The 27077-nt window shown below is 41.1% G+C and overlaps 1 protein-coding gene across 5 annotated transcripts in view; it reads right to left on the bottom strand.

Moving 5' to 3' along the window:
- The window catches only part of KIAA1217 (KIAA1217 ortholog), a 365870-nt gene that overhangs the window by 190154 nt on the left and 148639 nt on the right, over positions 1-27077 (bottom strand). Inside the window, exons 1-3 of one of the 5 annotated variants that reach the window (XM_056335865.1) lie at positions 11807-11923; positions 10673-10797; positions 6689-6849 (exon numbers count right to left, since the gene is read on the bottom strand). The exons of 1 other annotated variant lie outside the window; for it this stretch is intronic. The gene's annotated coding sequence lies outside the window, so the exon portion shown is untranslated. Of the gene's footprint in view, positions 1-6688; positions 6850-10672; positions 10798-11806; positions 11924-21919; positions 22065-24294; positions 24611-27077 lie in introns of those variants that run through there. 3 more of the 5 variants (XM_056335866.1, XM_056335868.1, XM_056335867.1) reach the window with 3 other exon arrangements.

The raw sequence follows: 27077 nt of genomic DNA, 5'->3' as shown, positions 1-27077 counted from the left end.
TGGTGCACTTCCCAGCTGGGACAGGGAGCCCGTGGCCACAGCCACCTCTTCCCAAAAAGGGAGAGCATGCTTTGGGTTTGGCAAGGGCAGAACGTCCAAGCACCACGCGAGCCACAGTGACATGACTCTGGTGTCATACCCGATTTCTCCTACAAGGGGAGGTCTTCTCCTTCTGTGCAACACTTTTGCAGAAGATAAAAAGGGAGAAGAAGTAACAATGATCCATCTCATCAGGCTCCAAGAAGGACACAGAATTGCCTGGGGTGAACGCAAGAAGCAGCAACGTCAGCACAGAAAGGTGTCATACGATGTTTAAGCTTATTCAGAGGCAATGCCTCTGTCTCTCTTATGAATAAATACATAACCCAAGACAATTTCATTCCAAATGTTTTGTATTTCCTACAAAAACTTTTCAAAGAACGTGATGACTCACAGGTGAGCTCTCCACTGACAACACAAAATGACACTGTATTTGTTACCTCCCTTCACAAACTGCAAGTCTGCACTGAGATATCTGTGTATGTCACATAATATAGCATATGCCTTTACACGCAGCATAGCTGAGGATAGGGAACAGGCAGTAAAGGTAGTGACAATGACAGGTTTTCTTTACTCCAAAGGAAAAGGTTATTAAATACTAACTGGTAACATAGCTTTTACTGCATACGCATATACTCCAATACTCTGATTTCCAAGACTCACCTGGAAGTGTAATTCTGTGATTTATTAAATTTTATTTATGATTTTCATACTATTGCCTTAATCATTCATAATTAACATAAAACATAACAAGGTCCAGTGATAAATTCCCACTTTTTTCCCCTCTTTTGCCTTTTTGCTCTACATCTGCCATTAAAAGATAGTACTTCAAGACTTCAGCTGGAATGATATCTAAATCCTTTTACCAGTTGGAAGAAATTCTGGGCAAAGTGCTGGAAGGAAAGAAGTATCAAAACCTCTTTGAAACAAGATAACAATCTTACTTACATGCCTCCATTTTAAGTTTTATAAGCTCCTATAAATCCTCTCTCACAGCACAGAGTAACACAGGAATGCCCATGGATGAGGGCACTGGGTAAGCAAAGGATGAGTTTACAACCCATGAGCAGTATTCATTCAGTGCTTTTAGTCTGCTTTTTTGCAAGGAGTCTTGCCCTAAGAGCTCAAATCAAGAATAGCTGGATCCTGGTAGAGCAGCTCTATCCAGAGCTATTCTCTACCCAGGACTATGGGAGTAAACCTAAGTGCAGAAGATGGTCTGCAGAATGGAAATTAGGACAGAGTGCTTTACAAGTCTGACATCACTTGGAACACCTAAACCAAATCTGAATAGTTTCCTAAAGAAGTGCCTAAATGCAGCCAGAAAATACAGTCTGAATTCCACAGTTAGGGGCTAAAATGCTACAGGCAGTAATAATCAATCACTTTCTTTTCCCCACCATCACAGAAGGTAATTTGTTTGCTTTCTCCACCCTGCAAGGAAAAGACCGGGTGGTCTTCTGAGTTAAGAATCTGAGAAATATTCCTCTCAAGGACAAGGCCACACCAGGCCTCCTGGGCAGCATGAAGTCCTTTTTCAACACTGTCTTACACTGTACTTTATTTTAGTCACGGACATTAAGACTGTGGTAGTACTTTTGAAATCATCACTAAATACCTCTTCTTCATAGCTCCATGCAAATCTCAGGAGTGTTTCCAAGACATGAATAAGGCCTCAGCTGCTGAAAGGTAGCATGTTTTCAGTTCCTCAGCTGTCTTCATCAGCATGGGACTGCCCTGACACAGGGATTCTTTATTTGATTGAAAACTAATTCCCCTTAATCTTGCAGAAGTTGTCACAGGTTTTAAGAATATAGCAGCTTTATTCAATACATGATAGGTAACTGTGAATTCTGAGGCTGTTAGTTTGTCGAAGGAGTGACATCTCAATAAAAATAAACACAAAAACTCAGGCCCTTGCAGACAGCTTAAATCATTCACAGTCTACTTTTTTAAAAACATCTAATACGTTGCTATACATTCAGACTTTTAAAAAAAGAATTAAACTTTTTTGTATCTTCAGCCCCTTCTTAAATAACGTACATCTGATAAAGCCTATGCTCAAAGCCATGCCATTTAAAGTCTAAGTTGTTTGTACTAAAAAAACTAAGTCATGGAGTCTTCAGTGTTGCAATTCAGCTTCCTTTTACAGCAAAAGGAAGGTAGAAGAAAATGGGGCAAGAATCAGGCTGAAAAGCTTTCTGAAAACTGCAGCTGCAGCCAACAGCTGAAATTTAAAATCAGACATTGTTTTCTCTCCTCATCTTGTGGGCTCTGCCACAGTTTTCAATAAACCACAAATTCAGCCACAGAGGCACTATTGCTTGTAATTTTCTTTTGCTGATGGAGCTAAATTAAGACCCATAAACACTTCCCCCTGACTTCAGAAAGTAGTGTATGCCACTCCCCAGTAGGACTCATGACACGTTCCATGTGGACCGCATGTTAGGCAAGGAGCAAAACCCACATGTGGTCCTGTGAAATTAATAATTTAATGTTGCAGAGAGAACCTGAAACACAAGATCATATGGGTCAAAGAAAGCAGAAGCAAGAACTGCATTTTTATTTCCCAACCCAGTGAGAGAACAGACATGTGACAGCCAGCAGACACGGTTCCCTTAGATTTCCACAGGGGATGCAGCAATATCCCTTGGTAAAGAAACAAAGAAGGGAGATCCTCCACTCAATAAAAAACTGAATAATGACAGGAAAGACCCCGTTGGAACAAAAGCCAGATTTCCTAGGGGATGGAGATTACCAGTTGCATCACAGAGAATGCATTGGTCCAGGCCCCTCTCAACCTTAGTGAGCTGAAAAAGAGGGCGTAAGTGAGGTGGCAGAGCTTGCTGAGAACATTACAATATTCAGTGAAGACAAGGGCTGATTACGAAGAAGAGACTTCACAAGATTCACTGACTAGGCAGTAAAGTGACAGATGAAATCCCATGTAGATAAATGTAAAGTGATACACATTGACTTTCAACAGACTATTATCACTCAAAAGGAGAGTTTGAGGTTATAAGTGTTTTATGAAAATTTCACCTCAGTGCGGACTAGTGATTAAAAGACCAAATAGATATTAGAAAATGCTAGGAAAAGAATAGTGAACAAGAACAGACAATATCATTATGCTACTGTACAAATCCACAGCCTACCCACATTTTTAGTATTGCATGCAGTTTTAATTAACTCCAGGTCAAAAAAGATAGAGCAGAAATAGAAACGTTAAGAAAAAGGTGGCATAGATGATCAAAGTTATGGAACAGTTTCTGTATAAGGAACAACTAAACTATGTAGGACTCTCCATTCTCAAAACAGATGACCCAAATGTCTGTTTGACGCCTATAAACATGAGTGACAGAAAGAAGCTGAATCGGGAAAGACTGTTCATTGTCTCTCTCAATACAGACTGTAGGGTCATCAAACGAAACAAGTAGGTTAATGATTCAGAAATACATAGATCTGAATATTAATTTCACAGAGCACTGTAGAAGTGCTGATAAGCTGGGGAACTTCTTGCTGTAGGACACTGCAGTTGCTGAGTATACAAGATTTAAAAAAAAATAAAACCCGTCAAGTTAATGGAAAAAAAATTCCATTGAGCACTGTTAAAAAAAGGACATAATCCTCTGTTTCCTTTAAGTAATCTCTTAATCAAATACTGCTGGGAGCTCGGAGGATATTCCAGAATTATTCACTACATACCTTCCTTGATCCTGTACCCTTCCCTAGGTAACCATCACCATTTGAGACAGGTTGTCGGGCTGGATGTCTGGTCTGACCTGCTACAACTACTCTGACACTTGACAAGGTACAAGAAGCCCTAATGCTGACAGTAACATTTTGTCATATGTGCTAAACAAAAAGAAATAGAAGCACTTACATTACAACAGAAAAATAACAACCCCAGACCTAATCAAAATACTCTGCTGTGTAGTGAGAATCGTACAAAAATCTCCTCCTGGCACGAGGATACGGGAGAGAATGAATGGCATACAATATGTTAAGTCGTATCATCTCATCTGTTCTAAAAATGGCCTTAAACATTTGTCTACACAGGAAAGTTAGTGTAGTGGAAGCTAGAGAATGAATTTGCAGTGCTTCAGCTATTCCACAGAGGTGGTGGACAATGCAGGGTAAATCTTACATGGCATCAGCATCCGAAGCTCTGGCTACCACCAAGTGTCAGAACATTATTAAACCTTTTGAACAAGGGATCTATACAGCTTAAGGGGGCTGAGATCATCTTTTCTCCCTCATTAACTCCACACTACCGAGCAGCCACTCTGGAGGACAGCATGACTCCGGCTGAAGTACAGGGTGGCACCAAGCCTCCCTCAACCTTCCCCATCTTTCTGGGATGTGGGACCCAGGGTAAGGGCAGGCAAGGCTGTGCAGATCAGTGCACAGTATTCCACAGCATAGTGCTGGGATCTGGTAGCAGTAGGATCATTGGCAATCTGCTCATTTAGAAGCATTAAATCTGAATATCTGTCTACAGTAGCACACACAACCTCTCCAGGAAGGCATTTGATGTTTTGTCCCCGTAGTTCTTTGGAAATTTGCTTTTACTGTTTCTTTTTTTTTTTTTTTTTTGTTAGGAGATTTTTCAAGGGCAAAGAATAATACACCTTTTATTAAGCAGCTATGCACAGTAAAAAACTTTTTACTAGCAATTTCTCAAGGAATGTTATGACTGGCTGACTTGAAAGAGGCCTATCCAGAATCTCATTAGATTTTCAAGTACTTTAGAAAGCAGTTCTTACTGAATTATCAAACTTGCAGGAAAGCAATGGCAGTTTCATACCTGAGATTATGTACTTCTGTGTTAACTGCAGAAACATATTAGACTAGTAAGGAGTGTCATGCACTGGGAGCTACTGCAGTAACAGGGAGCTGCTGGGGAATGTTGGGGAATACTCTTTGTAAACATTTTATTTGCATGATTAAATACAGTTTTTCAAAGTGATGCACAGATGACATGATATACAGTGATGTAGCTCAGTAACTCTTTGACCCAGAAAATCTTAAGTGGTTAAGAAAAGACACAAAAGCTTCATGGGTGTGGAGCACACAGTTCACAACACCTTGCATAAGCAAACTTACTGCATACTGCTGTTTGGACAGAGCAGCCAGATGTGTCCTCTGTTGGAGACCAGGGCCCCTGCAGACCTGCAAAGGTGGCTGCAGGCTGGCAGAAGCACTGGTTGTTCTAGAGTTGTTTTACACCCATCTGCAATATTGACACTGCAAATATGAGAAAACAAGAGTGCTATTTTCTAGCTGATGTAACTTCTCCTTAGATACCACCAAAGAATCCCAGAGCTTCCTTCTTCTGAAGGGCAGCCAACCTGCTGCACCTCACCTAGTTTCAGTCATCAAAAATACAAGCAGCTAGGGTAAGCAATTCACCGCTGGCGTGGAACAGGAACCTGTTGAAGGTTACTCATCCCACTCATTCTAGACACCTATTTTAAGGTGGGGTGAATTAGTCTCCTGAGACATGTCTCCATGTCTGTAAAGCAGCATACACATTAAATGCCCAGCACATACAGGGCCAATGTTCGAGGAGGTGACACACACAGGCAGAAGAGCGCACTGATTGCTCAGTGGGCAGCTCTCCATAGGCGGTAGTGGTGGTCTCCTGGAAACATCTGCCCATATGGCTTTTTGGATGCTATCACACTTCCTTAAATAGTTCTAAGAATAAAATAAAATTAATTTTTTATTTGGAAAAACATGTACTGTCTATACATGGAAATATCTTTTAATACTCTTTTTAACATTTCCATGATATTTTAGACAGCAAGTGATTCCAACGTAGACTGTTTTCCTCAAAAGCCAAGCACATATTTAATCCTAAACTTTAGGCTCCCTTTCCTATTTCTATTTTTTCCCAACACTTTTTGTCATACTGTTTTGCTGCCAGCAGTCTAGACAATCAGTTTCTTAAACACCTCCTTGAAACAAAACAATCCAATCCAGAGAATATTCTAAGGAGACTCTCACCACCATAAAATGCTGTTTTACAAGGCTGAGGTCTGTCTGTCTTTCCCTTGCACTACTTTTCTGTTTGCAATCCCTTACCAGATGGAGATGTTGCATGACTCCTGGCCAAGCTTTGAAAACCGAAGCATGAAGCCTGCTCTTAAAACTTCTGTCCATAACACTTCATGAGTGGTTGCTGTGGCTGTGCCAGAAGAGTTGCAGACAGCACTTCCTTCTACACTTTGACCTCCATCCATGTAGACACATCGCGGCATCCACACCAGGCTCTACTGAGCAGCACTGGGACCTCAGGTCTGCGTAGCATATGGCACCATGCACAGAAGGTAACACTTCTTCCTCTCACGCAAACACACGTGCACACTGTGACTGCCTGCTTAGCTGTATGTTCTCTCATCTCTTGGCTCATCATATTCAACACATATTGCTGACAACATACCTTACTTTGCCCCATATAGGCCCCGCTGGAAAACACATGAAGAAAAGCTATGGCAGAACGTAGAGATGAAGGCATAGTTAAAAGGTTGAGATTTCAAGCTGTTGGTAGCTGGACAGAGTGCATAGTTGGACTGATAAGAGGCAGAGAGCTGGGCTGGGGGTTTACAACAGCTGAAGGCTCTCCAGCGTCAGCGAGATTACCTACAGGGAAAGTGAGCATCCAACTCCTGCAGACATTGAAGCTGCTGTCCCTTAAAGCACACAGCCCAGCAGAAGGAGAGGAAATTGCTTCCTGTCTTGCTACTTCACTTTAAGGCTTGTCCTGGCTTTTCACTTCGTGGTCATCAGAGGGCTATGCTCAATGTCCTGCCAATGAAATACATGCAATTTTTGCAGAACTAAACAAACAGCTTCCTACCACGGAAAGTCCCAAAGCACTGAGAAAATAGGTTGATCTCCACCCATTGTTTCAAAATGTTATTCACAGCTTCGAATTACAGCCTTGTAATGAAAGTATGGGGAAATAGATGAACAGAGAAATTGGACTTTGCCAATAGAGATATTAGAAATTAGCAACATGCAAACCACTTTTTTTTTTTTTTTTTAAAAAAAAGGCTCTTTTTAAAATTTTAATTTGCCTTTCATTCTCAACAACACAGAAGAGGAACATGCCGAAGCACATCCTATGCACTCCCTGTGACTGGTATTGGTGGGCAGTGGGCAACCTTTTCCTCCCAGGTAACTGAGCAAAGTGCTGTGCACAAACCTGAGCCTGAAGTCATGTCAAAGCAGATTGCTAAAGTAAGATCCCCATCTTAGAGAAAAGTCCAGTAACTTTTTCAGGCCTGGATAAGAAAAGGTAAAGTTATTCTTAGATGCTGTTTGGGAAACCTCAGATTGTGATCTTGAACACAGAAGAGCAGAAGTTCTCTATAAGGCAGGCATGAAACAACTTAAAATCTCCAGTCTTTCCCTAAGACTTTATTTGTCTTCAGGGTGAAGCCTCAGACTGTTGGCTCTCACCACAGCCCCAAAACTGGCTAGACCACAAGAAAATCAGCTGCAAGCCAGTATAATAAGACTGATTAACCACTTAAACTCTACTTAAGATCTCAAAATAGTTCTTAAATGGAAGATGGTACATTTTACTCTGTAAAAACTCATGACACTTGTTTTCATAGTTACACTGATGATTTATATAGGCATACACACTTGGCACTTTGCACACTCACTGCAATGACATCAATGTGAACTGCTAAGTTTTGAAGGAAAACTCAGTGTTCATAATTGCCCTTTAGTTACTGGGATTGGTGTCTGGTTGAAGATAAAACCAAAACATAAAGCCTTACACCAAATACAAGCTGTGATGCTGGAAGAATTTTGAACTGCTCATATAAAATGCCTGCACATGGGACATTCTGCATTACTTCTTAACATTACTGCATTTTCTTCACAGGGATGGGGTTAGATTTAAACCCAAAGAATGCATTAGTGATGCTTATGGAAAGAAAAATACCAAGGAATTTAAAGCTGATATACCCCCCACCCAAAAAAAAAAAAAAAAAAAAAAAAAAGAAGAAGAAGAAAAAAAGAAGAAAAAGGAACCTTAAACTTGACTTGGCAGTCTTCACACATATTGGATAAAAGACTTGGAAAACAGATGCTCCTTCTTACCAGCAGCCAAGATCTTCTAATAGTCCTACAACTTGTTAATCAACTAACATATGGTACCACTTTAGGAAAACACACTCTTCTGATTTTGCATTTACATGGTCTGTTTCCTACAGAACTATTGTCAAGATTTAGCCACTGTAATATAACCTAGTAATTTTTATTCCTACACTTTAAATTAATCAATAAGCACAGAAATAAATTTAAATCCAAACAATAAGTAAACCTTATTTTCACACAGTTTCCAGTGATGTATTAATTTCCTCTCACCATGCTGAACCTCATGAGTCTGTAAAAAAAAAAATAATCACAATTTGCTGCAAAAGTACAACCTAAAAATTCTGTTGACTTTGACTTAAACCCCCTGAAATCCCAATACATTATGTTTTTTTGGCCAAAACTAAATTGTCAAGGTAAAATTTAATGTAGCTTGGTAATACCTGCACAAGGCGATTCCCACATATACGTAACCTTACTAATGTGTTTTAACTTCTCTTTTATACACGAGGCCTTACTGCCTCCTAAAAAGACACCATACTTCATTTACAATGTTATATTTCTGAACACAAATTAGGTAAAAAATGAAAATGTAACGAAGGTTTCTTTTTTAGTGAACCCTATGCACTGACTTAAGTTTTAAAACAGTATTGGCTTTGCTGACCTCGTCTCTCTCAGCCTGCCACTGGTTTAATTTACCAATACTCAGCTGCTGAGCCCTAACAGCTTCTACCACCCTTATACAAATTCAGTGCAAGCCCCTTCACACTATCACATACCTTGCACAAACCCTCAACCACTCAATCCGGGTACCAGGTCATGATTTCTGCTACCTCACCACCACATAGCCATGTGGCCAGCCTGCTCTCCAGAGGTGTTTTGCAGACCCTGTTTACAGATCACTGCAACCATCATCCCCATCTGGCTGCTTCCCCAACACTAAATTAAACCCCATGGTTTTGCACCACAGACAGGTCTGTTCTGGCCGCTGTGGTTCTTTCTGCAGTGCCACGGTACCTCCACAGTTCTGTCTGTGCCAGCCCTGGTGCAGGGTGGCAAGGGTCAACTAAAGAAGGTGCAAAGGTGTGTGGCACTGGGTGCTCTGGGCGTTGCAGCAAGCATCATGGGTGTGTGACCCTGCAGAAAAGGTGACATCCAAATAGCTCTGCTCAGAGTGTGGAAGGGAACAACTGCCTCTGCCCAGGCATGAAAACTGTAAACAAGACCAAAGAAGTTTGGCAGAGAAGTCTATAAAGCAGTAAAGCTTGTGGGGAAAGCTTAGGGGGGCATTTATGTTTTATGTTTGCTATTTAAATTAAAGATAGGCAGTTTTGAATATCTACAGTGTATACATATTCGGCATTTTGAGGCTGTTAGGAGGACTTGTTTTTGGGCTGATTTTTAATGCTTTTAACATCAGACACAGATGTAGAATAATTTAAAAACATTTTCGAAGTACTGTCATATGGAAGCTTGTTTACAAGTACAAAAAGAATTACCTTACAATGCCACTTCTCAGCACTTGAAATGACAATGGATGCAGTTCTATTTAAAGGAAGAGTTAACTATACAATTTCTGAATACCTGAAATACACTAAAAACACCCAACATGTTTTACAGATGAATTACCAATTTTCTTTCAGGTTTTCCAACAGCAGGATAAAAATTAAGGCACGTGAATTCCTGAAATTTGTCTAAGATATAGTTTAAAAGTTGAGATCTGAGCTTTCACTTGCAAGAAATACAAAAGCCTAAAGCTACAGAAAAAGAAAGTGAAGTAAGGAAAATGGTGCAACCTTTAGTTATTTGACACTTTTCAACAATTTTATAAATTTGTATAGATAGGCTGGAAGACAATCTGACATTCTCAAATTATTCACAATTAAACTATAGAACTATCCCATACATACACCTGTATGTACAAACACATAAAGATACACCTGTATGTTTCACAGCAAGTCTCTCCCTCTCTATGTTGCTCATCATCAGTTACATTATAAACTGTTACCAAGAGGTACAAGAATTTCCTGTACAACCTGTGGTAAAATGGTCCACTGAGTTCTGGTATGGGTTTCAGGCTTCTACTTGTAACATAATAATTGATTCTTTTAAATGGATTGCAGAAATCCTCTCCCAGTTAAATATTTAATTTTCACTTAAAAGTAGTAATAATCTTCTTAAACAGATGCATGAATGAAATGGACATTAGTAGTTTCACATTCATGCATGCACATTTAACAGAGAACTTTAAGAAATCCAAAGCAGGTGATACTGTCTGTGGAAGATAAAAGTGAAAACAAGTCTGACCTGGTCAAGTTCCAAAGCAGAACATGGGATGGGATGAGACACTCAGTGCTGGAATATATATGTCTCTTCTCAAAGGCTAGTATGTATGTGACAGGGACAGTGTGTGAGGCTGGCACGCTGGGGTATACAAGCAGCTTCACAAACAAACTGACTTCACATGTGCAGCAATATTTTTGGCTTGAAAGGAGTTGCAGAGATTACTTTGATACATTACCTGGTGGAAGATGTTTCTTCCATCTCCGGCTTTTTAAAAATTTATTTTGTTGATTATTTTCTTTTGAGTTCTGCTGCACTGAAGTTTAAGTCAGTCATTTGTTTACCAAACTTCAGTTCCTAGGGCTGGCAAAAGGAGAACAAACGTGAGTTTTCAACAGTTTAAGACTTTTGGGGTGCAGAACCTCTTCGGCATTTGTGTAACAGCTCCTACAAGGGGCCCATAAGCAGCAGTGGATTCCCAGCCAGTGCGATGAAGACGAGTTTCTTACTAACAGCCGAGGCGCAGGCAGGGAGGTACGGACCGTGCCAGACCTGGCTAAGATCCTGGGCTTTGCCTCACTTCTCCCAAGCTGCCTCCTCCCTGAGCCAGCCCCGGGGGGGTGAGCAGGGGGCAAGGGGACTTCTGAGGTCCCACTCTACTTCAGCGCACACCCCCCCACACACCCCGCTGCAACAGCAGCGCCTCCACCGTGTCACGGAAGCGCACCAGGGCTTGCACCTCGGCTCCGTACCCAGGTCCGCAGCCCACAGCCTGCGGTGCCGGCTGCTTTCAGCACGACGGCGCACACTTTGGATGAAGCACAGAATCAGGCATTCCTTGAACACCTCTCTACTTTCGATTAAAGTGAAACAGAAATGCATCTAGACAAACACTCTCTCTAATACCCTCACCCAGGATACCTAGCTGTGCCTTGAGGGAGGTTTGGATTACCATGCTATTGATATTTAAACAAGGCTCTTGATTCTAAATTGTTGGTGAAAGTACCCTAAAGCAACCTGAAACGTGAAAAGATAAAAAAGTTACAGATGCATGGATGGGCAAAATTACCTCTCTCTCTTAATCCAAGCTCCTGGATAATAAAATGCACTGCTAATGTCTCTCAGAGGTACCTCATCAGTTTAGGCTTACAAGCAGTAGCTGATCTGCTACTGTTTTCTTTTCTAACCGAACATTTCACCCTTGCTATGTCACCACATTTACCGAGTTCAAAGCTACACACAACACCCACAGCTCCCCATCCCTTAACAAAGAGAATAAAACATACTATGTTTCCAATACAGATAATGAAATTTCTAGATAGTAACAATATGCATGAAATAAAAATTTCATATAATTTTTTTTTTAACTTACTGAACTATTCTCCTCCAGCAGAGCGTTCTGCACCGACTATTCGCAACAAGAAGGGAATTTCCTCCTCCTCAGACTATTCTTGAAATAGATTGCAGTAAGTCTTCCTTTCCAACCTCAGCCTTCAACAGCAAAAGGAAGCAACTCTCAATCTACAGGCAGGAACAACTAAAAAACCCAAACAACCAACCCCCTCTCCCCAAAATTTTGGCTACCACTATATTAAAGGTCAACACAGCCATTTAAGAAAGAAGATCTACATGTGCCGTTTTAAAAAACTTCCTACTGCAGAAACCTAAATCATAGCATAATGCTTACTTGCCTGGCCTTTCAAGTCCGGAAAGCTCTGTGTTAAGATCACTTGTAAGGAAACAAGTTTTCACTCACTCTGTATGTGTATTTTTATAAGCCAATCTTGTAAATAAACCAGTGACACTTCATGGAGGGCAACAGTGGACGGATTGCCTTTGTCATGAACGTGAAATGAAAATTTCTACATCAGCCCCACACAGCCTGGCAAAATCTAGGAACTGACCCCACATGATAGGGCCAACAGTCAGAAAACAAAGAACAAAAAGGTTCAGGTGGTAACAGCCTCCTGACAACTATATTCGAAGCAGCTGTCATTAGCAGGTAAGGAAAAGGCAAAATATTTGCTGAGTGGCTGTATAAATGTGGACTGCACAGCATGGAACAATCTTGTTTTGAAGATCTCCATTAAATGGAAGCCAAATCAATAGCTAAACCATATGCTACACCCTGAGATCACTATTGTCTAGAGCAATGATGCAAGGTGGGCATTAGCCCACTTGTCAGATTGGTGAGTTCAGCAACTGAGAAAACAGAAGGGTCCTTTGGTTTTGGGGTTTGTTTGAGTTTTGGTTCTTTTTAAAGACGCAGTGTTCTCTGTCTCCATTTCCTCAGCCTGGACCAGATCCTCTCCTTTCTTAAAGGCTGAGGAAAGGGGCTTTGCACAACAGCTTGTGAGATTCCCTCTTAAGGATCCTTCTGTATCGTTAAGAGATTTTGGCAAAGAGAGGCTGGTGCTGCAGCCCCAGCTAAAGCAGCCTCAACATCACTTACAATCTTAAGAAGGGTGGAAGGCTAGAGTCATCCCTGTGTAACCTGTGCCTTTGCCCTGGGATCTGATGATGAAGCTTGAAAGCTCTGCTATGCTATCAGCACTTCAGCCTTGACACAACCTTTCCAGGACTCTTTTATGGAGACTATGTTGACAAAAAAAAAGTTCTCTGCAAGATTTTCGGTAGTACTGGATGGGTAATCACAGGTATCCTCAATACATCATGCCACTCCCAGATTTATCAGTCTCTTACCTTCTACTGACCTAGCTGTAGACTTGAGAAACAGAGAAACCATGATCTAGTGGCTAGATTCTAGTCTTTGAATAATTACATATGAGACAGAAGAATTGTAACAGCACAGCAGAAACATCACCTTCCATGAAAAGCAAAAGACAAAGCAAGTCCTGCCTGAGGACATACCTTCCCCTGCCCCTAATCAACTCAGGACAATCTGATCCATGATCAGGAAGACCACAATGCTCTGGACTTCTCTACAGAGGTTTATTTGCTCTATCAGGAGCCCAGGTTGCTCATTCAGGCATCAAAGTTAGATGACCAAAAGTCATTTTTGAGAATAACAGATTAAACTGGAATTCATCCCTGACTCAAAGCTTCAATGTAACAAAATGGCTTTTCACAATAGAGAAATGCAAATTATGGGCAGATGGTCCATCAGTGCAAAAAAACTATCACAAACTGAAAACGGAAACATGGAAAAACAAAGCGTGCAGAAAATCCAGAAAGAACAGCATTGGGGTCAATGTGACAAAGGAAAAGAGCTGAAATTGAAATGAAGAAATACAGGCAAGATACTTCCAGAAGTATTCTGGCAAAGAAATCCTCCATTAGGAAGTAGGGAAATAAAACTGACCATCCTTCTGGGAGAAATGCAGAGAGAGGCATTTGATGGCTCATGGCTACCTGCCATCTGATCAGCAGTAAGTGCTCCTACCATATAGGCAGAAGGTATGAAAACGCACCAATATACTGAAATCCTGTCCTGGGAAAGCATGTGACAATACTTAAATTAACACTGACAATGCTTGTACCTCCCAAAACATCAATAAAATTTGTTATAGATCCATTCAGCTGATGCTGATTTTTATTTCATATGAGAAAGAGGAGTGTCATCTAAGAATAATTAGGTTTCCATACCAAAATCCAGGTTCATCCAAATACAGACTAAATGCTAACAGATGCTATCTTGATTTCACATTTAAAATGCAAGACATTGGTTCCCAAAGCAGGGTCCCAAGCTCCATAGGGCCTGTCGCACGTTACTTAGGTCCCTGCAAAATTGGTATCTCATTTTACAATGCCCAGAAAGCACCCTTGGGGAGTAAAGAGAGCGCAGTTACCCTTCCCACACCTACAGATATGCCTCTGCTTGGAAGAGAGATGGAAGGAGGGTAGCGGCAGGACTGAGCTGCATCCACAGTTTACATGAAATTGCTATTTAGCAGTGAATGAAATTTCTGTAATGCTCTTTTCTGTATCCTCACTTTACTCATCATGTCATCTCTGATTATGAAGTTACAGAAGGTTTGTTTGCTGCTGCTAAGACTTCTTTTTAATGAAGACTATTACTGACTGAAGCCTCCTCAGTCAGTCACCCTGGACACACCAGGGCGTAGGTGGACAGAAGCAGCTGTTGCAAGGCTTATGAGCTGCAGCACAAATGGAGACTCAGAAGTTTCATCCCAGCTTCCAAAAAACTTTGTGTGTCCCTGTTTTGCCTTAATTCCCTTCTAGAAAGTATGGGTGTAACCGCTGACAACCTGCTACAGCTGTGCACGTGTGTTTTGCCACAGCTGCTACAGAGATATCTTGAAGATGTAACCTTGCACTTCTCAAGAACAGTCCCTTAAATAACCCACCGGAATGCATTTCATAAGGGTACTCTGGGGGGGTAATATGCCACTATCATTGGGGAGACTTGTTCCAATTATGCCCTAATGCTTTTACCTGGGTTCCACCATTCTTAAAACTAATAAACTAATGCTTCCGTTTCTGGTTTTGACAATCCTTATGACACAGAGAGCAAAATTTTTATGCAGATTTAATTCCATCTTCCAGACAACCTGAGCCAGATCCAAGAGGGACCCAACAGATACTTAGAAGTTACAGCAGGGAAAAGGCTTTCCCATATCCAACATGCAGTGATCTCACCACTCTTCCTCACTTCTTGGACCTCTGACCCCGTGCTCCTGGCTGTGGTGGTCCAATGACAGCAGGAACAGCGGGAGTTATCCCTTCTCTGCTAGCCTGCAACCCAGCAGCCAGGGCACCACCCCAGCAAGGGGAAGCCATGGACAAATTAACACAAAGGAGAGCCCAGTGACAAAACCATGTGTGCTTATGCTAGTTCTGCGGTGACAGCACAGTACCTGGAGCTTCTCGAGCCCAAGAGCAGATTTAAACCACAGGACAAGACGCAGGTGCTAAGGTTGTTCTCTTGGATTTAAGGCACTTAAAAAGCACCATGGGTGGGTGCTGTCACCTATCACTATCTCACCACCTGTGCTGGACTGTTCGGCGTTGCAAGAGGCAGAGAGTAGATCTGATGCTAGAGACATGGGCATTGATTAGAGCTAGAGACTCAGCATAACAAACACTCCTGAATGTCAGTGACAACATTCACTCCTGTGTCCTCAAAAGGAGGTTTCTAGGATTACAAGCTTTTTAGAGTCATTTGACTTAAATTCTTGCTCTGATCTGGCTGCGTGCCCACAACAGACAAGGACAAAATACAGCCACTATTAAACGATACAGGAGCTAAACAGTACTTGGAGGACTTTTGACAAAGTAAGGAAGTAAATAACTTGCAATTTGAGAGCCCACTAGAATAGAATAAAGAGAGCTCCACCAATCTGTTCAAGAGCAAGCAAAAGCCAAATGCCACTTTTGACTGGTGACAGCTGAAGTAGAACAAAACATTGCAGAGACAGAAGACTGGGAATGTGATTCATATAAAGCCAGTAAAATGAAAATTCATTACAGTGAAAAAGAAAAGCATCCTTCTAAAAGTACAAGAGTATTAGGAGGATATTTCTGTAATATCATAATTGTTTTACTGTGTTAATATACCCTATTAAAAATAAGGAACATTAACTGGCATAAAATCAGAGCTCCCTAGTAAATGTATGATCTAAAAATTACAGATAAGTAAGTGGCTACTGAAAATTCTGGAAAATGCATACACATTACCTGAATTAGGATAGAAAGGCAGAAAGGACACAAAAATGGACCTTTGAAAGACAGTGAAATGGAAGAGATGGGACCCCTGAAAACATAATAGAAAGGGTGGGTGTGAATGTTGATGCACAGAACCACAACATCCTGAGGCTGAAGAGTGGAGAAGAGGAAGAATGTCTGGTTGTAATTAAAATTAATATCATAACCCCAGCTGTGCCAGGTCTGAGATGGATTAGAATCAGAACTCCTATTGAAAATGAATCTCTCAAGAACGGGCACAGACATAGTATAGAAAAAGAATGCAGCTCCTAAAATACAGAGCTATTCTGGAACCAGTCAGCATTGGTCAGAAAGAAAAGACAGCCAGGTGAAGCCGTCTGAGTTATGGATGTGTGCATGCCTCAGAGGAGGCACTCACAGCTACAGGGAGGTTTCCAAACATAAGGGACAAGCTAAATGCACAGGACACTGCACTATCCTACCTACCCAGCTGCAAAACTAAATTTGAGTTGATTTATTATTGTTACATGGAAGTCTGCAGTGCTGTTACACACATGCTAAGAGTGTTGCAAATATTTAGTGCTCAAAGGCATGAATTTACCTTATGTGTGCACTAAAATGCAATCAGAAAATGCATGGCTCCACTTATGCAGTCTTCTTTTGCCTTTTACTACAAAACTGAGAAAAAAAGATTGCTCTACACAGAAATACATTATCAGAGTTTGGAAGCAGATCTCAGAGAAAGCAACTCAAGACTTCAAGGCAGCAAAAGACAACTAGTGAGAAGTGAAGGAAGAAGCAGCAGCAAACATCTAAAAATAGAAAGTCCAGTAGGAAGTTCCCCTACAGAGATTTAATCTGCTATTGTACTCAGATCCTGGCATTACAAGTTAAAATCTACAAGAAGCTATCATCTTTAATACATCATCTCCTTCCTACTGTTCTTTAAAGCAAAGAAGCTGATTAAACATCCTGCCACACTCCGGTAACCTTAACAGTGCATTTCTTCATTTCACACTCTAAAAGGTCAGGCACATGTTAAATTGCTCTTCTTTGTGTGAATTTACAGTCAGCACAGGACTAAGTCAATAACGGTTGTACTTCTGGTCTTTCCAACAAACTAAGCACTATAAAGCAGTAGATGGCATCTTATTTCAGAGAGATGTTAAAAATTCGAGTGTTTCTCTCTTTTAAAAAGTTTAACTTCTACATTTGCTTAGTGAAGCTCCAGATTAACTAGTGTGCTGTATTTTACCAGGATAAGAATATCTCTCAAAACACTATAAAAACAAATGCCATTGCCCTCATTTTGCAAAGCAGGTAAGAATATTAAAGGTTATGGCTTTATAGTTCCTTAAAATGTGTTTAAAATCCAGAAGAAAGTTCTAAAGCTTTTAATGAAAAAAAAAAATCCAACAATACCAATGTGAAAATATTAGACGTCTAGCATATATTAGCATTTATTTTAAGAACTGGTATTACACAATACACACCTCTATGAACAGCTGAACTACTGACTGGAAAAAGGTAATTTCTATACAGCTGCCAAAATCCCATTTGCAAAAAAGTGTAAGACTTGTTTTTAATTTTATGGGAAATACAGCTGTGGGATCTGTGAAGAGCAGTTTTTGAGATTCTTGCTGTTGCCTGACAATTCTTCAAGGCTTTTGTGCGTTTGGGTACCTGTTGAAGTTGGTGGGCAAACATGTTTCTTTTTCTAAAGGCACAAGGTTGGAGCTTTTCCTGGGTAATGCTTTTCATGTGGGTCATTAAGGGATGGGTCCCAAACCATGCTTTTAATTGCTTCCCTCTCACCCTCATGAAAACAAAAACACACAAGCGACTTCTCCAGATTGTCATGACAGCACATGGGGTCAAAAAAACAGAAGCCCTACACAGAGAAACAGGCGGGCCATAACCATTTCCACCCTTGCAGTACAGGAAATGCTTCAAGTGGTAAAGGCAAACGCTCTTCACACAGCAGGAATGCTACGATTCTGGATAAGGAGGGATGAATCCAACATCTTTCCAATATGCACAGCAAGTATGAAAACTGAGCTGGTTTTTGAGTTGGAAACTAGCAAATCTGTGAGTATGATTCCACACTGCTGCTGTCTGGGACAACAAGCGGATGGGACTGGACACAGGAGTCCTCCCTCCAGCTGTGGACCCCTAAACAAAAGCAAGATGCCAGAACTTCAGGGCAGCCCTAAGGCCAGGTACATGGGCTGGGGAGCTCCAGCAGCCCCTGGCACCATCCCTCCATGCCAGCCCAGAAGGGCTGCAGCGGCATGACTGGCCCCAGGGTTGCCGAGGCGCTCTGCATTGCCGCAAGTCAGGTGTTCTACAGGTGAAAGCTATGGCTTATTTTGCAATACTTCTAGGGTCACTGAGTACAACGGACATCCACGCTCTGAGTTTCACAGAATCTATCAAATGAAAAGACAGGACCGACCTTCACAGCAACTCCCTTGGTTTTAGTACCTTAAGTACAGTGACCTGGATGAGTAAATGGATGGACTCCATGCCACACCAGAGCACATCATCTTTTCTCCCTTACCTGCATTGCAAATGTATATCCAACACCTTTAAACTCCTCTCCCTTTTCCCTTCTCATTAGACTTTAAAGCAATAATAGTTACCACGCTTTTGCGCACAGTTGGGTTGTCCCCTGGCTACATGTGACCGTAAGAACAGGACAGGCAATTATTTACAGCTATCCACAGTTAATAGTGCACACAGAACTCCCGATTACAGAGGAAGTGTAAACCCCATCCTAACAGGAGACAAAGGGAATGTATCCCGATCTGAATACACAATGTATTCATTGCTCTTGGTTTGCATTTGCTAACCTTTGAATCTAATAATACAACATTAATATTCTATTAATACAGTGCTTATATAGGATTTCCTTTCTTTTTCTTTAATATACAAAGAAAAGGAAACGATTCTGTATGGTGAAATAACTGGCTGACATACTGCTGAAGCATCAAATCCCTTATTGTTTCCAAAAAGATGCACAGCACTCCTTGCGTACTGCCTGACTGCGTTTCACACTGTGTCACGTACACATCCACTGCCCAGAGAAACTGGGCACATGCACACCAAGCACGAGAGGTGACGATGCAGACTGACAGCACCCCTGGTAACTTTCTCACAGGATGGTAATGGAAAGGGTCAACAAGAGCCCACCAAAAGGCAACCACCCTTCCAGAGGAGGAAATCAAGCAAACCGGCCGTGTAAGGGCAGTAAACCAAAGGCTGCTTTCGCACAGCCACAGCTGCTAGGGAAGTGAGGAGCCACCTGCACGAGAAAGACCAACCTACCCCACACAGCTTGTCCCCACCCAGCACCACGGTGTTTTTCTGCAATAGAGGATCTTCAACATGGACAAGAAACTAGTTTTTTGATATTTTTTGTAATTCTGGACTCCCAAGACATAAGCCATAGTTTCATGAACTTTAACCTGGCATGAGGTGGTAATGTCACTGCAAGAAGACATCCCTTCTTTTCTCAGCCACCCACTTCCAGTCTCTGGCCCCACAAAATTCTGCACAGCCACACACTGAACCATGACAGCTTAGGGAACTGATCCTGCTGAAACTAACCTTTTAAAAACAAAAGAAAACAAAAATTAACCTTTTTTTTCTTTTTCTGGGTTGGTGGTTTCACTGCAAAACATAATTCACACTGAGACTCTTTCAGAAAGGAGGGAACAATTAAAAGTAAATTGGGTTAAATACTAAAACAGTGAATTGGTAAAAAAAATATTCCATATACTTTATTGGAAAGCTAGTTGTAATTTTCCTCACCAATTCCAGTGGCAATATATCTTTTTATTTTTTTAAGTTAATTTAAATTTTCTTTGATATTGTGCCTGTTGGGGACACTTAGTAGGTGTGCTGAATGTAAGGCACAGAAGATAATTTCTTTGCTCTACTTGGCAGATGTAGCCTATAGGTATGCTGGTCTCACTACATCCAATCTCATCTAATCTCAAAAGCAAAGTGGTCCTGAACATGCTCAAGTCTGAGGCAGAGCTCTTACTCCCCACAAAAATGCAACCACTTCTGGTACACCATATGGCAGCAATCCTGTGTCAGCAACACTGTACAACAGTTTTTCAGACGAAGATTGAGGAGCAAGTTCTCTGCTTGAAACCAAAAAGAGATTTATCCCACAGAAGTATGCAACACATCATTACCCAAACCGGAATGAAGGCAGGACATCAGCACTCAAGTGTTATGGGAACTTTAACGATGAAGGGTCAGGGATTCGATCTGATGTCCAAGCAAACTGCCAGTTACAGTTTGCACAATGCCATCAGACAGACAATGCAGTTTTGCTGAGAAACTACTAATTTAATGTTATTGAAGCAAAATATTCAGATACAATGTTCCATTATACTTGGAGCCTTTGACCCTGGTTTATCCTGGAGTTCAAGCCCTGATAATCTATGTGCTTGAAACTCATCTTGGTGGATAATGGAAAATTCTGCTCCATTTCCTCTGGGACTTCATGCTCATTAGTCACAGCATACCAATTAAAAGCTTTGTTAGAAAACCAGAGGAATGTGACACAGCACATGTACAAACCAGGAAGCTTCATTCACATATAACATGGATGAATGGCTCTGTATGGAAAGCCAAGCATCGCATTAGCAGGTCGTGTGCATCAGCATGCAAGATCAACAAAAGACGTGCAAGAATTTTTAAGTCAGCACTCTCAGTAAGCAACGGATTTTCATTTTGAACAATGAGAGTTACAGTATTTTTCACAGCCCACATCTTCCTTCTAACCAAAGGTAATGTAAAATATTTTAAAAGTTATGTTTTCTTGCATTGTTACTTTGGCAATCATCTAGTAGGAAATCACTAAACATCACCACCAGCTACTACCAGATTCTTTTCCTAACCATCAGAGGTGAAGCTGGGGTTAATGCCCTGGCAAGCTACTTATGAACTAGAATAACAACCATTTTCAAAAGGGATTATTGCCACTATGAACCACTGTCAAGTATCTGTAACAGCAATTCTCAATTAAGGAAAGAATAGGACTCAGCATCTGTGCTCTGATCGTGCAGACTGACTGCCTCAACCACAACAAAAGTCGGATTTAACATGCAGATTTATTTTGCAACAGTTTGAGTTACCATTCTATTTTAAATCATTTATTACAGAAACTGAAAAATAATGGTCTGCTATAGCTGTAAAAAATCCAATTTGTAACATTTTATTAAACCTTAATCCTATTCCATCATTTTTCCCTACAGTGAATGACCTGCTCCAAGGAGCTTTTAGGGTTAACAACTCCCATTGACAGTATGCTATAAACCCAGCAGAGGCAACAGCTTTACCTTTCAAATTATATTTTCATTTCTACATTTCAAATGCAGCACAATGGTGATGTTTAGAGTATTTCTTATATTATAGACAGATACTTTGTAAAATATTCCATCTGTGACAAGGATGATGACATTATGAAACCTGTAGCACGAGCGATGCATCACAGAGAAGGCGGCATTTTCAAATTATAAGAGGGTCTTACAGCCACTCAGAAGGACCTTTGGGGAGGGATTTGGGACATGCTGGAGCAAAGTCCTTGTTGAGGAACAGCAGACCTTCTTTGTTCCACCATCCCTGCCTCCCTTCATGTCCCAGTGAGGCCCGTGGCATCACTGAGCCCAGCATTTGCCCCTGTCTGGCACCTCCCCACTCCCACCCACCTCTGCGGTTGCTCAGACAGCTGGCTGAAGGAACACATCCAGTGAAAAACTAAACTAATAATAAAAACAACAGAAATAAATCCTCGGCTGACTAGCTCTCAGTTGGACCTTACCAACACGAAGTCACTGGCTGGACAGTAACCGTCCCCATGTAACCAGCTCCGACAGCAACATGTCTGCAGTGGGATCCCATTTGCACACATGGCTACAGCAGCTCCCATGCCCCGGCAGGAACCACAACTCTTCCCTACACAGGGTCTGGCAAAAAAAAAATCAGTGGAGCTTATTCCTCCTCCAGTACAGTGGGAACATCACTCTTTTGCAGCCCTTTTTTCTCCCCAGCATATCCCTACATCCTTTACCCTCAGTGATGTCAACCCACCTAATGGGGCCACGAGCCAAGGTGATAGGCACATCCCCAGCACCTCTGCACCCCCTGCTCTGCCCTGGGGATCTGGGTCCTGGTAAGGAGCTGGAATAGCTCCTGCCCCATCTCACCCCAGCACAGCACCAGGAGGCAGGGGGAAGGAGGGGAGAAGTGGCCTTGTGCTTCCTAACCTGAGCATCACCAAAAGTGGTTGGCTATGGGCCAAGCACAGGAAGAAGCCAAACTTTTCTCTTAAAAGCTCCCTCCTACAGAAATCTTAACTCAGTCTCCTTTCTTTATACCTAACAAGTAATTGTGGCTGAATTTGGGAGCACTTAATAATTTGCTCATATTTTATGAAGAAAATACCCACTTGGGGAAAAAGAACCCCAGTTTTTGAAGCCCCACTGCCAGGAGTGGTGGCACTGCGGCACTTCGCTGAAAGAGCAGGCTCAGCTGGGCTTGGGGGACTCCTCGGGGCCAGGCTGAAACCACGTCCATCACCACAGCCCCCAGGCCCCACCATACTGCAGGCTCTGCCTGTCTTTGCCATGTTACATGTGACAGGCACCAGGCATCATGACAACTTGTGAAGAGGATGGCATCTCCTTCCTCCCCAGCCGTCAGAGGAATGGTGAGAAGCAAAGCTGATGACATTTCAAAGGGAAGATAAGCAAGGTAAGACAAGTTGACAGGATGGCTCCTTCTCCTCCCCCAGACCCTCCCAGCCACAATTGACACTGCCTCTTAGAAAGGCTGTGGTTTTCCTCACACATAGATCTGATGTGAAGCTGCTCAGTGGTGTGTTTAGTGAAGGTAAAAAGACAACATGAAAAATGAAAAGACAAATAGCTAGCTGCTTTGTATGAATTCAAAGAACAGGATTAAAGCTACTCAGAGCTATATCTTCTGCCAGTTATCACAGAGATTTTATTACAATTCCACATCCTCCTTGGGAGGTGTGAGAAGGAGACAGAGTAGAAGCTTTTAAAAATACTCTGTGGTATTTTGAACCTAAAGAGCTAAGAAGTTCTTGAGTTTAGCACATCCCTGTTCTCATCCTTAGTGAAATCCAAAATAAATTTTGGACTCTTCATTGATTTTTGGATTTTGAGCATTTAAATTACAGGGAAGTAATGTTTCCAGAGGTTTTTGGTTGGTGGGCTTTTTTGTTTGTTTCTGGGTTGTTGTTGTTTGTTTGGGTTTTTTTTGGGGGGGGTGGGGGGGGGGGGTGGGGGGGTGGTTTTTTGTAACTCTAATGTCAAGATTCTTTTCTCTTTTCCTGAGTTCAGAGGTTTAAATCCACTTTTAGGATTCCAGGAGCTGGAACATCAAGAAAATCAAAAGCTGTAAAAAGGCAAGTGATTTTTTTCTATCAACACCAAAGACAGCTTACTTTAAAAAATACACATATGAGTTCACAGTCATACTAAAATAAATTAATAATTAATAAAAAAAAAAATTCCTTGCCCAAATGTCTATTGTTTTGGATTGGTTTGATGGTGCTAACACACCACACTAATGTTAAGTAGTTGCAGGAAGGCAATTTTCTCTTAATATTCACCAAGGCAGGTCACACACAGTCTCTCACTAAAGCGAAGTACCTGCTCTTTTATTACTCTAATTTTTCACGTTGCTTTTCTACTTTGTGTTTGATGGATACAGCTGCAAGTAAAATTTAGACCATTATCTTGAGATAGCTACAGTCTTATTCAATGACACATTAAACACATTTTCCTTTTAAATGGAATTTTATTTTACTGTAAGCCAAAATAATTAAAAAACTACCAGTACGTGCCTATTCCTCTAATCACCTACTTAGAAAAAAAAGTGGAAAGAAATTATGAATGATTGGAACAGAACTTCAGGATAAAATATTTTGGTTCAGATAGCTGCTTACAGCCCATACAAAAAAAAAAAAGTCACTAATAAAAAAATAAGAATACACGTATATAGACAGATTGAAGGAACTTACTCATTTTCATCATAAGAAAAGTGAAAACAAGTTCAGTAAACAAAACACAAGTAAACTAATGAATCAGTAAAATAATTATTTCCTGTACAGGGAAAGTATTTCACATCTTATTTACAGTAGCAGAAGTCCACAGAAGAAGTACTTACTTGTAATTGTCTTGTGAAAATAATCCAGAGTTTCCAGTTAGTAAACAAGTAAACAAATAATAAAACATCTGAGAGTTATTTTGTGGGTCTTTTTCCTTAGGGGATAGTGAAATCTTTTGAACTTCATTTCTCATCATACCCCATTCTAGCTTAAAAAAATAAAATAAAAAGGTTTTAATTAAAAATACATTTCTTTCTAATGGATAAAAAAAATTAACCCAGCAGAATCACCCTGAGCCTTTGAACAGGTTCCTTGGACTCCCACTGACACTTATCATCACCAAGCTCAAGTTATGTTACAGCAGTGTGACGACATCTGAAGGAAAATGAAACAGGCTCTGAAGTTGTGTGTGCTAAAGGATTTCCTGCTGCAGCCTCCCCACTGAGGCACAGATTCAAGGGGTGAGGAATCGACTTGTTTGGGATGTCCGTTTGCAGGCATCCAGAGCATGAGCCCAGCAACGGAGGGGTGCGCTCGCTGCCTTGCCATACCATCGCCCAGTCCTATATTCGATGCTCATCCCTAAGGCCAAAGGGGCATTTTCTACCTTCTAACATTTTTCACATTCACAACTTCGTCATCTTTCTAATCACATTTCAGTTTATAGAAAAACATAAATATACTTGTGTTGCACCTAGAGTCTGTGCTTAGCTGTTTGTTTCTCTTCTTTCCTGTCCACAAACATCTGTCCTTCCCCTCTACCCTTATCTAAGATAAGCAGCTTCAGTTTACACACCCGGTACCTTGCAAAAGCATGGTCTGGAAAATTAATTCTTGAAAGGATTAATGGTTTTTTCCCCTCCCACCACAAATATGTTTCTGCTTCTGGAAACAACGTTTCATTTTGCAAACAGAAAGGGCGCTGCCTGCTCTGGCATATAGGTGCATTTCTCTTCCATGCAAAAGCAGAGCTGCACACAGCCCAGCGCAGAAATAATTCTAATCCCTAAGTAACATGGTCTGTCATATTGATGCAGCTGAAATCTCAGAAAGCAAACAAAACAATTCCTCTTTAAAAAAAAAAAAGCGCCTTCTGCAGGCATTGTCATACTTTTATGGGTTTTTTTTCCCCATTCTCTAGTCTGCAATATTAGCCTGGCCATTTGAAAATATAGGAAATTTCTACCACTCATTTTGACTCAGTATTAAATGCCTTTCCCTTATATTTTGAACAGAGTTGAAATTACATGCAAAGGCCTGTCCTTCAAATGCAGTTATACAAACTAGGGGGAAAAACTGCTCCTTGCCTGCCTTCCAATTCATGGTGCAGTGCAATGGAAACCCTTCCAAAGAGGGCTCCCATGCTTCTGTCCTGAAGGGGCTCATTCTACTGTCCTGTATCAGCATCCTACTGTGTACAAGAATCAGTAATTTTTCTTTGAGGAATCAGGCAAACGCCCTCCACTCTGATTTTTTCAAAGGTTTCTTTCCCTACCACCAGCTTCCTTTGTCACACAAGTGCTCCTCTGCTCCTTTATTGCCCAAACCTGGGCCACAGACAAAATCCATCCAGCCATTTAGATTGCTCTCAAGAGCAAACAACTTTATAGTATACAATGGCAGGGGGAAACCGGGCAAGCCTCCCCACCCCTTATTTTAAGAATGATGTGGTCTTCTGGCCTCCACGGCACTTAACTTGACTGCATTATTTTTATAGTTACAGACTTGGCCATCAAAGAAGCTTTAACTTTTCACCCTCAGGACTGTGTTCACGCATTCTCAATGCATCCAAACACAGAGAGTGGTCCATACCACAAAAAAACGTAGGGTAAACACTAATGATAGAAATACAACCATGTGCAGAGAACAGGAGGAACAACAAAAACTGAAGCCAGATGCAGCACTGCAGCAAGGGGAAATAAAAACCTTTTACAGTGGGAAGAATAATAGGTGAGAAAGCTGAGGGAGGATGGAGGCAGGATAAGAGAGTAAGATGAAAAAAACCCTATGGCAACAGTGAATAGAAATAAGACTTTTAAATCTTTAATAAAAGACAAACTTTGACAGCTTGTGACATGTGCAACCACAAATTTTATTATACAAACCTATTTTCACAGGGTGATGCTGAATTGGGTGCTCCACTGATACGACATTCTGCTCTTGAGGCTCAGTTGTTCAGGGGCAAAGACCATGTAATTCTAATATGGGAAGCCTACGTAATTCATATATAGGAAGTAGACAAAAATGGGAAAGCTGTAAATCCAGCCATAAAAGACAGGAACTGACTGCTTACATCAACAAGTGTAGTAGCTAAAGAAAAGTTATGTAACTTTATCATTGCTCAAATAAACAAGCAAATAGCAAAGCTGGCTATTACAGTTTGCCAAGGCAGGATCGCCTCTATTTATAAATTCCAAAAAGAAAATGTAAATCCTTAGATGTCCTTTCTCCATCCCTTTAGGGGTCTTTTAAAACAAAAAATAGAACATGTAACTTGAACTGTTCCACTTTCAAAGTTGGAGCTATTTAGTACATTTCCCCATACTGACTACTCTCCCAAGTAGAATTTGCAATCTTTTTCAGTAATTGAAGCAAAGAGAAGATTTAAGCTTTGATAATGATTGGCGAATTTCAAATAGTTTGGATAAACAACCCCCAAAAGTTCAAAATGAATATTCAGATTTTGTTCCGCAGTATGGTCTGCAAACTGAGGATAGAAATCTCAGATGATATCTATCTTAGATCTTCTCCAAGATCCTCCGCATGCCCTAGTTATGTCTAAGCAGGAAATAACACAAAACCACCAACATGTTTAGTTACGAAATGCAGAGATGGCTGAATA

Source organism: Falco biarmicus, chromosome 4 (genome assembly GCF_023638135.1).
Source record: "Falco biarmicus isolate bFalBia1 chromosome 4, bFalBia1.pri, whole genome shotgun sequence".
In the NCBI taxonomy this organism is placed as follows: domain Eukaryota; kingdom Metazoa; phylum Chordata; class Aves; order Falconiformes; family Falconidae; genus Falco; species Falco biarmicus.
Note: the sequence above shows the minus strand (reverse complement) of the source record. Positions and strands in the feature narration are given on the sequence as shown.